Source organism: Octopus bimaculoides, chromosome 8 (assembly GCF_046866305.1).
Source record: "Octopus bimaculoides isolate indiv1 chromosome 8, ASM4686630v1, whole genome shotgun sequence".
Taxonomy (NCBI): Eukaryota; Metazoa; Mollusca; class Cephalopoda; order Octopoda; family Octopodidae; genus Octopus; species Octopus bimaculoides.
This window is the reverse complement of record NC_142935.1, coordinates 98,185,238-98,200,237: the sequence shown is the minus strand read 5'-3', so window position 1 is coordinate 98,200,237 and position 15,000 is coordinate 98,185,238. Positions and strand designations below refer to the sequence as shown.

Below are 15,000 nucleotides of genomic sequence, written 5' to 3'. Positions count from 1 at the left end.
TTCTCGAGTTTTAGGGATTCACACAGACAGACAGACAGACAGACAGACAGACAGACAGACACACACACATTCTCACTTTTATATATATAGATAATACACACACACACACGATAGATCGGAATATATTTTACGAATTTTAAAGAAATTGTTCGAGGTTGAAATGTACTTTCCCTAAGATTGATATTTATGGTAGAATATTTAGTACGTATGTTTTGGGTTTTGAAGAAATAGAATTTTGAAGGTTCAAGAATCTCCAAACGGATTTAAAGACATCAAGGAAATGGATTTATATCCAAAGATAACGGAAATCGCTTGACTTTTTTATCGACTAACTTCACTAAGACTGTTTCAAATATTGAACATCAATCAGTTAAGTCAATCAATGGGCTCATTAATCTGTCAATCAGCCAACTAATCGATGTATTGGTGTATTTAAACTTGTTCTCCTATAACCTGAATTTCAATCCTTTTAGGGTTGATTAAGTAAAGAAGAAAGATGAAGTGATTCATTTTCTTACCGTCTGTTCGTCTGCCTGTCTGTGTCTGTCTCTCTGTTAATTTGTGCTTTCCTTGTAAGGATTCGTTTTGTGGTAGATAAAACGAAATGAATATTGAAATCAATCAGAGGAAAAAATCTAAATATTTTTCCAGTTCATCCAATAATTACTGTAATTTTTCTTCATGACATGAACCATCAAACATTAATATTATGATATATTTTGTTTCTGAAAATAATTCAGTTTTTCCTGAAATATGCCTGATTTTTATCAGTCATAATGACGTATCTTGAAACATGGGATTCAGCTGTTAGCAAATGAAAATACGTGGCTATAAAAAGTTATTCGAAACGAGTAGAGATATTCTTTGATTTATAAAACATACATTTCCTGTCGACAGCCGCTTTGTGATAAGTAATTTTTTCTTTCGTTTCCTTACATTCTCGTAGCTGCATAATTGATTTGTTAATGAAGTTAATGTCCAGGATGATGTTACAACGAATGTTACGCCTATAGATTTCTGTAAAGTACAATGAGATGGGTAAGTGAGAAATCTTAGATCAAATGACGGCTATTTGACGACCAGTTCGTTAAGGAGTACCCTGTTACTATTTGCTAGCACTGTTTATGCCCCCATTTATCAGTTTAGAGGTTAAATTATTTACTTAAACACGACATGTTATTTTAGATCACAAAGGAAAACGCTAGGATATATGGCGTATATATTTATGAGTCAGAACCTTGTCATATTATCTCACAATAAACAAGGCTATGAAATAATTCTTCATTCAATTTACCTCTGTTGGTTTTTTTCTTTTTATATCCTTCAACGTAAAATAACAAACCAAATATAAGCCAACACAACTTCTTGATGAATTTCATTTTCATACTTTTGGCGGATTACGATATTCCGAAGTAGACATTTCAGTAATTGTGAGTATGCAATGTTATATTTCCTCTGATTATAACAAACTATTGGCGTGAATATTAAATGGATCTGCCATATTGGATTATTTTAATTAGGTATAAGCTTAATGTTGGCATGGAACATGTTGATAATGTGAGATGACAAAATGTTGCGAGATAGCAAGTGGTTTGGGGAGGATATCGGAAATGTGACAGTTTATGTATTTAACTTGGTCAAGCATAATGTTAGATAAATGAAAAGAATTTATAAAAAAAGAAACTTTAACCTTGACAAATAATGGTTTCAAATTTTGCCACAAGAGAAGCCATTTGGGGGAAGGAGATGTGTCAATTACATCGTCCTCAGTGTTCAACTGGTACTTAATTTATCGATCTCAAAAGGATGAAAGTCAAAGTCGACCTCAGCGGAATTTGAACTCAGAACATATATATATATTATAACGGTATATGTATATATATATATGATAAATATTATTACAATATGATAATATTATTTTCCAGCGAAATAAAGCATCCTAAAGGTAGAATTATAAATAGGAAATAATGGCACAAGAAGGTACGAATTTTTGCTGGAAATAGCAGTCGATAACCGTTCGGCGCTAGGTAAAGCTTCACTGAATATATAAATGTTATCGTCGGGTATTTTTAGCAAAAATTGGTACATTTTGGTGCCACAATTCCTATATATATGCACACACACACATACGCATGCACACACACATATATGTATGCATACTGTTCATTGTACACACTTTTCCCCATTATGTTTAGTTTTGTGGGTTTCACCCTTGTCCAACACTTTCCGAATGGAATGAACGACATAATTTATTAAAAAATCACTACAAGTGTTTCAACTAATTTTCATGGCATGTAAGCATTTTCAGCCATCCAAGGTGTAAAATTCTCCTCCTCAGGTGATTGTTTAAGTAAGTCCTTCGTTACATCCATGTCGTTTCACTCACTGTGAGGATGAATACCCAAATCAGTGTGTAATTTTCATCGGTTTACAGACAAGATTAAAACCAAAGTGAAAATATTATAATAAAAATACAACATATAAGAATTAAAAAATAGCGAAAAGGGGGAGGTGTCAGGTTGACTATAAATTACAATTCTGTCTTCGTGGTCAGGGTATAAGGAAGAAAGCTTTTATTCTGTCTATCACTTTCTTCCTCATAATCTGACCACGAAGAATGAATTGTAATTTATAGCCAACCTGACCTCCCTCTTTCCCCCTATTTCTTTATTTTTGTATATATTGTATTTTCATTATAACTGTATTTTGTCTCTCACTGCATCTATTGGTTTAATTTTGTCTGTAAACTGATGAAAATTGCACATATGCATTCTCACACTGAGAGAAACGATTGTTGAACCTAACGAAAGACCTATATCGAAGGCAATAATGGTTGCACAAAATTAAAATATTACATAAGTATTATCGTCCATCCCAACTTAATAATATTTTATTAATATGTAGCAGAAGCAAAAGAGTGACTCAAGGGCCGAAATTTCCGTGCGGTAACACTTATCGGTCCTTGAGTCTCTCTGTTACTTCTGAAAACTATGATACATATATATATATATGTACATATATATATATATATATATATATATATATATATATATATATATATATATATATATATATATATATATATATATATATATATATACATACATATATATGTATATATATATTCATGTTTTGAGTTTTATTTTTTCTGACTGCATCACAAAATTGCACAAAACACACACACACACACACACACACACACACAGACACACACACACACACACACACACACACACACACATGCACAGACACATACACTCCACACAAACACATACACGTATATGAACGTAATGCGTGAAACTATTGGTTCACATTGATATGAATTACAATGAAACAAAAATATAAGCAGTCAATTCTGTTGACTAGAGAGAAATACGATATCATATGTTCAAAGCTGAGTTTGTGTGAGTCGCTAATCGGACTATCCCACTCTCGTTCGTCTGTCGGCTATATATATATATATATATATATATATATATATATATATATATATATATATATATATATATATATGTATTTATATATATTTATATATATATATATATATATATAGATATAATTATTTATATATATACACACACACACGTATATCTATACAATAAAAATACGTGTATGTGTTTGTGTGGACAGTGTGTTTAAAACGTGTTTGAGTGTGTGCTATTAAGCTAAATTCCACAGCCCATAAATAAATAATAGACTGCATCAAATAAATCTGTAGGTTTCTCTTTTTACATGTAATCTGACTCCAAGGCGCGAATTACTCTCTTAAAATACCTCGCCAATCATCATTGAGAGACTGGAGAGCAAATGTCCTATGCATGTTGTATGTATGTATGTACGTATGTACGTATGTACGTATGCATATATGTATGTGTGTATATATATATCTATATATATGTATGTGTTTGTGTACATGTATGCATGTCTATGTCTGCCTGTGTGTGTGTACATATGTATATATATATATATATATATATATATATATATATATATATATATATATATATATATATATATATATATATATATATATATGTATGTATGTATATATAAATACACGTACTAAATGCTTATAGTTTTGTAAATATTTGTACATATATATTGCTACACATATATTTGTAAGAATATATACATTTACACACACACACACACATACACATACGCTTACATTCATATTATATATATATATCTTTATATATTTGTGTAGATATATTCGTGTACATGTATATACGTTTATATATATATATATATATATATATATATATATATATACACGCACGCGCACATACATATATACCTCTATATATACATGAGTGTGTTGTATCTGCGAGCATAGCTTGCGTGTATGCGTCTCTAGGTGTGTGTGTGAGTGTGTGCGTGTGCGTGTGCGTCTGTGTGCGTTCGTGTGTGTATATACCGTATATAGTAATATTCTCTTTATAGATATCTTTGTCATCAGCACTAATACAGAATCGTTTACAAATCATAGATTTGTCGACGGCGTATTTTGAACAGGAAACCACCACTGATTTGTTTCTGACATTAACATCGATTTTCCTTTGCTCTGTTAGAATTCCAGCCATGTGCCTTCTCACTAGCACTGATAGATTTATGGTCTGAGACAGTCCACCGTCCGTTTGGCAAGAAAATTTATTGTCGACACCAATCATACAAGCGGAAATTGAGCAAATATTTCTAGAATCTAATTTCTGAACGAAAGTTTTGAAGATCTGTAGTAATAAAGAAACCCAAGAGATTAATTGATGGAAGAAAGATTTCTTGAACATATTCATTTTACACATTTTAATATGTAGCCGTTTTATATAGTTCATATTTACTCGAGCGGATTTTGTAGCAGGCACATTCAAAGACATACAAGAATATAAATACATATACACATACATAAATATATGTGTGTGTTTGTGTATGTATGTATATATATATATATATATATATATATATATATATATATATATATATATATATATATATATATATATATATATATATTTATATATATGTATATATGTGTGTTTCTGTTTGAATGTGTGTACGTGTAATGAGACTGCAAGAAGCGGGAGAGATCGTGAGAGAGAATGAATGAGGGACGGACAGAGGTAAAGAAGCAGTGACGACTACGAGAATCAAAAATACGAGAAAATAGTAATAAAATTTTAACAGTGCAATATATTAAATCCCTTAGTGCTTTCCCATGTGTCCATCTTTCATGTCTTCTCAATATATACACATATAAACAAACAGCTTTAGTCCACACGCTCGTCCTTCCTATATTTTCTCTTTTACGCCCACTCTCATCCTGACATATATATATATATATATATATATATATATATATATATATACAGAGAGATAGATACACACACACACACATATATATATGTATTTATATATATGCATATATATATATATATATATTATACGTATATCTATGTATGTGTGATTGTAGGCATATTTCTTTTGTTTCATCTCTCATACATTATGACATTATAATGCACATAATGTGCACATGATATATATACATACGATGCATATGCAAACATTCATATATGTAAATACACTGCACATTGCAAAAACACTCAGCGTCTTAATACGCAAGCACGCACCTAGACATAGAAACATATACCACATTCGTATTGTCGACAAATACATTCACATTATATATATATATATATATATATATATATATATATATAAATTGTAAATCCAAAAGAAAAAAATAACAACAAAACTACAAAGGATTCCGCGGTACACGTGTTTCAAGCTCTACATGTGAATAATATAATATAACATAATATAATATAACATAATATAATATGTGTATAATCTACAATGTAAAGCTATCTTCAGCCGCAAAATTATCTCTCTCCCAGGAACTTATACCATCTCGACGTTGAAGTAAGAAGAAATGTGTGATGTAAGAGGTGAAGATCCTTTCGGTATTTTGTATAGTACTATATCTGGTATAATTCTCCGCCCGGACATAATCTCTCCGGTCCTTCGAAAACCTTCCATACCTTGCGACGATTCAGTGTGTAGTGTTAAGTTGGTGGTTACGAACAATACAATACCATAAAAAGACATACACAGATATTCATGTAAAAAAGTAAGAATAAACTTAAAATAAAAATAAAACTTAAAATAAAATAAACTAAAAAATAAAAAATAGAAATAAATAAAATAAAAAATAAAATATAAAAAATAAATAATAAAAAAATAAAAAAATAAAAAATAAAGGGAGTCAAGTAAGCTACATCTAAATGAACATGTATTTATGTATATGTATTCACGTGTAGTTGTTGCTTATAGATATGACATAACGTCATTCTTTAGTAGTTACTGTCATCGTTCAAAGAAGCCAAAAGAAAAAAAAATGGAAGAAAATTAATGTCAACATGGTCCTCATTATGACGTTATTTGATTTTCGTTCTTTTCGACATCGTCGATCTCCACTGGCCTTTTTGATGAACCTTCAATTGTGTTTTATCACCAAAATTACTCGAGAAATAGCTAAGTAAAATATACTTTCCTCAGATACAAGCAAGTATAGATAAATTATTCATTTACTTTGAAGATGATATTTAATTTAGGAGAATGAAAATTTTATACAAATATTTTCCTGTATAATCATAGATATGTGCACGCATAGACTCAGTTTAAAAGGTAAGGATTAGTGATCTTTTTTTTCTTTTTTCTTTTTTTTCTTTTACCTATGCACAGTAATTCTGAAGAATAATTGAGTGTTAGAAATTGAAAATGAAACCAAACACACACAAGAAAAACATAAACATTTAAATTATATTTTCTAACTCTCCAAACTCGTCGACAACAAATATTGATACAAATATGTTTTCAAATGCTTTTTCGATGTGATGATGGCGGAACTGAAAATGAAATATAGGATCAAAACAGTTTTTTAAATTTCAATAAATGATCTTCAGCGAAGTGAATAGAACACCAATATCAAAATATTAACAGACAATAATGAATTGATAAAACTGTTACAACGTTCGACAAAATATGGCCGATAATATATATATATATATATATATATATATATATATATATATATATATATATATATATATATATATATATATATATATATATGTATATATACTTGCTACTAACTGTGATCGATCATAATCGATTGTACTCGTTCCTAGAATTTGAGGCTGGGTGTCTCTTTTGGAAATCGGCATTAACTCTTTAGCATTCAGATTCTTCTATGAAATGCAATGCTTGTTCATTCACCATTGTTTTAAATTTATTATTTTGGAATGGTATTTTAGGGTAGATGTGAGAAGCCAGATCCGGCTGGTTTGAGCATAAAACAAGAAGAATATTTGGGTTGGAAAAACCCAGATATGTCCTGTCTAAATACTAATGGGTTAATATTGATTTCAAATTTTGGTCAATTACATCCACCGAAAGGACGGAAGGAAAAGTCAGCCTCGCGGAATTGGAACTCGAACGTAAAACCGGACCAAATGCAGCTAAGCATTTTGTTCGGCGTGCTAAGGATTCTGCCAGGTCAGTATTGATATTGTTCACTATATCAATGTCTTATTAGCAACATTATCAAAGTACTACATAAGGACATAGGTATTGACTGATATTTGTTTAGTCAGTATTTTTTTTTTATATGACCAAGATACGATGGAGGGTTGTGCACAGGACAATCTACAGGGCCAGCAGAAAGAGCTAAGGACTAGGTGACTGCTTTAACTCAGATCACAGATAAAGTGTATCACTAAAATTTGTACAAAGGACGTTTTAAACTCTGGGCACCAGACAGCGGAATGCAAACAATGGACAATGCTTTCATTACAATAACAATGCAGGGTGACAACACAAAGTAAAAAAGAAAAAAAAGCAGCGACAAAAAAACAAAACAAAACAAAAGATATGCAATAAAGGCACTAAATAATGTCGATGTACCGATGTGTCAAGAGAGTCAATGAAATAGTGACATAACCATTGGATGAATATTAATTTTTTAATATTTGGTGCTGACTATTTACTCTTTTACTCTTTTACTTGTTTCAGTCATTTGACTGCGGCCATGCTGGAGCACCACCTTTAGTCGAAGAAATCGACCCCAGGACTTATTCTTTTATAAGTCTAGTACTTATTCTATCGGTCTCTTTTTGCCGAACCGCTAAGTTACGGGGACGTAAACACACCAGTATCGGTTGTCAAGCGATGTTGGGGGACAAGCACAGACATACTAACACACACACACACACACATGTATATATATATGTATACATACATATACACGACGGGCTTCTTTCAGTTTCCGTCTACCAAATCCACTCACAGGGCTTTGGTCGGTCCAAGGCTATAGTAGAAGACACTTGCCCAAGCTGCCACGCAGTGGGACTGAATCCGGAACCATGTGGTTGGTAAGCAAGCTACTTACCACACAGCCACTCCTACGCTTTTACTTGAAATTATTTAAAAGGGTTTCAGATCTATGTTCTGAGGTAAATGCGTGAACAATAAGTAACATTAAGTTAGTGAGGACCCTTTGTAATGTTCCTGCCTTTATCAAATCCATTAGAGAAGTAATTAAAGGGAAATAACTTCAACAACGAGTCCGTCTTGTTTTGTAAACTAAAAAGATTACTTGTAACCTTTAGGCCAGCAATACCATCCACCCCTTGTGATGGTAGACACATGAATATTTATGGCACAAGTATAGAGATGGCAACAGATATAGCAACATCATTATAGATAGTAAAATTGGTTCAATAATTAGTAAGAAAAAGATCAATTACAGAAGACAGTAAGATAACAAAACCATTAGTTACGACTGTCAGTATATTAGAATAGCAAAATAGAAGGCAGCAACGTCATTAGATATTGATAGCGAGATCAATAGTAGAATATAAAGGTTAATAGAACATTTAATAGCTGAAAGATTGTTGCAGCTTTATGTCTCATAAGGGTGACACCTATCAGCCAAAACGTTCACAGTTCTAGTTACATCACCGCCGCCACCAAAACCACCACCACCACCACCACACCACCATTACCCGGTTCTTATGGATAATATAATGAACACGTAATGGTACAGTCAACGTAGTTGTAAAAATGTAGTTGCTAAGACACAATTCAGCTTGATATTATAGACTTATGGCCAAAAACATTCCAGCCCTGTATTTTGATTTGGTTAATACCTTATGAATCAAGAATTTCTTAATTATTTAAGGCTTTTGAAGGAGATGAAATTGCTAAACCTTGCAGAAAAAAAAAAAAAAAATAAAGATTGAAGATCTCTTGTTGGCTCCAATTTTAAGTTAGTTTCGTTCGGTGGTGCAGCTCCCAGATAACAATATCAGAAGTACTCAATAACCGAAGTCATGCATTTTGCGTCCTGAGACTTTGAGAATCGATCTTCACGTAAGTTCTGTAACCAATCAGTCAGTCAATCAATGGAAACCATGATTCAATATATTAAATGAAACAACAATTGTTAAATGATATCCAAAAATTATTTGTTATTCTGTTTTCTAAGGGACAAGAATATTATCTGAGTGGATGCTCTTTGAATTCAACATTGATGGTCAACGTATAATGTAAAATTCACAGAGAATCCGTGTTGTTCGTCCAACCGCCTTCTCGAAACTGTTTGTATTTTTACAACCTCTATTATACTCAACCTACTTTCAGACTCGTTTGCTTCACCTCATCACCAAAAACACCATATCGCTCTTTCATTTTATTCTCTTTTTGCATGGCAGTCGTTTATGTTTCTCCTAGACCAGATTCTGCTGGAACATCTCTCCGCAGTCTTTGATACTACCTTAAGGGCTTTACTACTGTTCTTCCCAGAGACCGAGAATTATTTGTTTCATTAGACTGTAAGCAAGTCTAATGAAATAAATCTCAATAACTAAGTGTCTGTTCTAGGTCTATTTTAGCGCTAATGGAAAATAAGACAATGAGACCAACTGGGTGATTATAATATTTCATGTCTTCTTGACAATGAATTTTGTAACGAATTTTATAAAACGTAATCTGGCTGTATGAACACTCTAATTTATCAATATATTGATTATGTAATGATCTTAGTCATACGTAAAAATAAATGAAATTAGATTAACCTAATGGTTATTACACCCAGAAAGAGAATAAATTTCTTAGCATTACTAACAAGTGCTTTGATGAGGAACAAAAAAGAAAACCCTGTAATCTAAACACCGTGGAATGCTTCAGTGTTGTCCCAAAACAGGCTTCGAAGCAGGTTTAAATCAGACTTCCTCAGCTAATCACAGACTGTTGTGCATGTACCAGAAATCCACCACCCTTATCTCTTCAGCTGCCTCTATGCTATCTCTTTCGCTCACTCACACACTTTTGTTCACTGTTTTGACTGCTCCTCTCCTTACATCCGCTATTTCGGACTACTACTACTACTACCACCACCACCACCACCACCACCACCACTATTACTACTACTACTACTACTACTACTACTACTACCACTCCACCACCACCACCACCACCACCACCACCACCACCACCACTACCACCACCACCACCACCACTACTACTACTACTACTACTACTACTACTACTACTACTACTACTACTACTACTACTACTACTAATAATAATAATAATAATAGTCGGAGCCGCACACATATGCACACACACACACAAGTTGTAGAGATGGAGTCAAACTAAATAGTGATATTTTGAAGTCATTTAATACGTACGTTTCAGTTTGCGTAATACATGAATCCATTACGTGAACTTTCCTCAGTTAAAACGTTTTTTTTTCCAATATATGTATAAGAACTCGAATGATTAAAAACATGCATACATTCAAACATACATGAATCTATGTGTGTTTGTGTGTGCATGTATATATAATCTCACTACTTTCTAAGAATTAAGTCCAACTCAAGGCAAATAAGAACTAAAGACGTCCCTATATGAGTTTACCCCCTTATACCTTACTCCATACCACAAACACCATTTGAAACCCCTTTAAGTTGCTTGTGCCCTCTCATAGTCATGTTTCAAAACAGAAATGGATTTCAGGTATTTTTATGTGGAAAGCTTGATAATTGTGACGTTAAGTATGAAACCTATGGTAGCGTGGAAATTCCACAGGCACACACAGCCACACACAGACATACACACAAACGCACAAACACACTCATACAAACACACGCGCACGCACATAGACACACAAACGCACACGTATGTAATAAACTATCGAATTACATGATGTATCCTACCTGAAATGGATGTGTCATAGCATGGCTAACATATTGGACAGAAGAGAAAACAAAGAATAATAGGAAAGAGTATTCCTTGGTTGTTATTCGTTGAATATCATATGTAATAAGTTGGGATGAATGCGTTAGTGTCTGAGGTCGTTAAGTAAGACAGAGGAAGAGCCAAGGAGAGAGTGAGATGAGGATGTAATGAGAGGAGCAGTTCATACATATGGTCAGCAAGAGTGTGAGAGGGGGCGAGCGAGGATAGAGAGGCCACTTATGATGTGGTGGCGGGTGGAGGGTGGAAGATTCTAATATTATAACGAGAAGGAAAGAAATGACTTGTAATGATTCCTTTGAGCTGAAATGTCAAAACAACTAAATGGAAAGCGAAAAGAGGAAACTGGAATATGTGTATGTGTGTGTGTGTGTGTGTGAGAGAGAGAGAGAGAGAGAGAGAGAGAGATAGAGAGAGAGATAGAGAGAGAGAGAGAGAGAGAGAGAGAGAGAGAGAGAGAGAGAGAAAGTGGGGGATTGAAATAAAGAATGGTTAAGAAGCAAAATGTGGTTCTGTTAAGCCATCTTTAACTAAATTGCAGTATTATACGCTGTGAAAGTATGTACAAGCTGTACACATCGAATCTGACTTTATATAAACTGAAAAAATGTAGAAACAATAAATTGAGCTACATTATGTACCATATCCAACTTGTGATTTGCTAAATCCGTTTATTCTGCTGCTAGTCTATGTCCCTGCAGTGCTACCATACTGGAGCATCATCACCGAGGATTTTACTCAATGATTATGAGCTAGGATGCGTTCGTCTGATTTATAACATTCTTATAGAATATTAAATGTGATGTGTTCATCAGCGGAAGGGAACAGGACACAATCGGATGTGAACATTGCTGTGTAATTTTACGCAGGTTTCCCACCGCACGCTGACAGACACTCACACATGCATGGTGCATGCGAGTGTCGACATGTGTTTATGAAAACATGTAGTCCTTATCAATGTATGGATGCTTGTCATCTGCACAGTTTCTTTCCATCCATTTTCATTTACAATGTATTGATCAATGTAATTATTATAATAGTTTTTGCTATAATATTTAGCCTGCTAACAACGCCTTTTTTGCAATGATTCCTAACCTTGAAATATTGAAATCCCAGGTAAAAACCATCCACAATTACTACTTTTATAACTTGCATTGTTTTGATCAAATAATATAAACAATTTATATATCAGGTGGGTTAAAGTCCTGATATTATAAATATTCCGATGACAGAATATCCATACTATAGGATATCCCACAAACACCTGTAAGATTTTGAATATTTTTTCAATAATAATTAATAATGTATATGACTTGGGATGTTTGCCTTGCCTTAAAGTTTGTTGTCCTCTTCAACAATTATATATATATATATATATATATATATATATATATATATATATATATATATATATATATATATATATATATATATATATATATAAGGTTTAGTATATCAAAAGGAGTCTGTGGAAAAAACTTATTTAAATAAAAGGGTTGGGAACGACTGTAAAAATGTTGGGAAGCACTGGCGTAGATCGAAGTCAATTTAAAAGACCCCACTATTCGACTGGTATTAATCGAAGCAACGAACAGGGATGTTTCCGTGGCATATGACCTACTTCACTGCTAGAATTACTTGCCAAATTGCACATAAATAAGCGATGAAAAACATGATTTAGATTAGCTATTCATATGAATTCATACCGTAAAAGAAAAAGAGAGAGTTTGATCAGAACATTGTCGGATCAATTTGACCTGGAACTAAGCAAAAACAACAATAACCAAAGGCCGTGGTTATGCCAACTACTCTGGCGGGATGACGTGTGAAGTTGTTTCTACTCAGATATTTATATCTTGTAGATGGAGTCACTTTGATCATCTCGTCAGCTCGCTATAGTATATATATGTCTCTGAGTGTGTCACCGAGTATTTATGTGTACGAGTGTGTGTGTATTAAATTGGAAAAAAAAAACAACAATAACAAAAGAAAACGGACGTCGGCTGTCACGTGACCTATTCATAATCTGCCGGAAGTAATATACGTTTGTCTTTTGTTTGCTCTGTAATTCATGTTTCCAAACGATCGTCTCGACCGCAGCTCACTACTGAACAGCAGACAACTGTTGACAGTGTGTGTGTGTGTGTGTGTGTGTGTGTGTGTGTGTACGTGCGTGCGCGTGTATACGCGAGTATGTGTATATCGTATATATATATATATATATATATATATATATATATATATATATACATATATATATGTATGTATGTATGTATGTATGTATTTATATCTCATGAATAAAGACAGCAAATAATCATAAAGTGAAACAGAAATTGAATATATTGTACTAGAGAATTTTATGGCTGTATAGATGCACACAATACGCAGGACACAGACACACCCAAACACAATGTACACACACACACGCGCACACTCACGCGTACATGCATACACGCCCGCTCGCACACCCACGCACTCTATCTCTCTCCCTCCCCCCTCTCTCTAGTTATATGTGTGTGTTTATGTCTGGCAAATTTATTTTGGAAGGAAACAAGAAACTGCTAGGTAATTCTTCACGAAAACTGTCTAACTGTCTATTTATCTGTCTGAGTGTCTGTCTGTCTATCTAGCTGTCTGTCCTTCTATCTATCTATCTATCTATCTATCTATCTATCTGTCTGTCTGTCTTTCTATCTATCCATCTCACTATCTACCTATCTGTCTGCCTGTCTATTTATCTATCTTCAATATCGGTTGTCAAGAGATTGTGAAGGGACAAGCACAGACACATATATACATACATGTCTGTGTGTGTGTGTGTATATATATATATATATATATACATATATATATATATATATATATATATATATATATATATATATATATATATATATATATATATATATATATATATATACATATATATATACGACGGGCTTCTTTCTGTTTCCATCTACGAATACCCCTTATAAGGCTTTCATCAGTCCCAGGCTATAGTGGAAGACACTTACCTAAGGTGAACCCGGAACCATGTGGTTGGTAAGCAAGCTACTTTATTTCATACAATTTGCCACAAGGGCATGACATAGAGTAACTGCGACCTGGACAATTACATTAATGGGATGAAATGAATATAGAAATATGAATGAGGGAAACGAGCGGCGCCCGCCGACAGCCTGGTTTCCCGAAAACAATGTTCTTTTTAGAATAAACAGAAGGCGGTTTCAAAACTCTTACCATCTTACAATGACGCGGCTTTCCTACCTCTTACCCGTAGTCCGCGTCGTCAACATCTTCAAATTCAGTATTGCTTCTGACCCCGTACCCCACATTACCCACGCCTCACTCAAGCATAAAGCGTATGTCATGTCGGTGCCTCCCGCCCATAAGGGATACTCCTCTCCGAGTTCCTTCAGCTTTTGCACCACGAGCACCTTTATGACCTCCACAGCTATCTGTTTTGTTCTCTGGTGACGGCAATAAGAAATTTGTGGTTAATAGATTTTCAGAACAATGAGTGGTGTACTGTGAGAACAAGAAGGTTGGGTGGGGGTGGGGATGGGGCCAATGTTCCCGAGATATTTCTTCTCTTTGACAGCTATTTTCATCTCAAGGCAGTAGAAGAATGTAGTGGCTAAACAACCTGTCTGTCATATCCATTGATGATGGCAAAAGGAATACACA

General features: G+C 33.6%; 1 long non-coding RNA gene across 1 annotated transcript in view; it reads left to right on the top strand.

Moving 5' to 3' along the window:
- The first annotated feature begins 6,311 nt into the window (after nucleotides 1-6,311).
- The window catches only part of LOC106878677 (uncharacterized), a 12,881-nt gene continuing 4,192 nt past the window's right edge, over nucleotides 6,312-15,000 (top strand). Inside the window, exons 1-2 of the long non-coding RNA XR_001410532.3 lie at nucleotides 6,312-6,681; nucleotides 7,311-7,551. This is a non-coding gene — a long non-coding RNA (uncharacterized LOC106878677). The remainder of the gene's footprint in view (nucleotides 6,682-7,310; nucleotides 7,552-15,000) is intronic.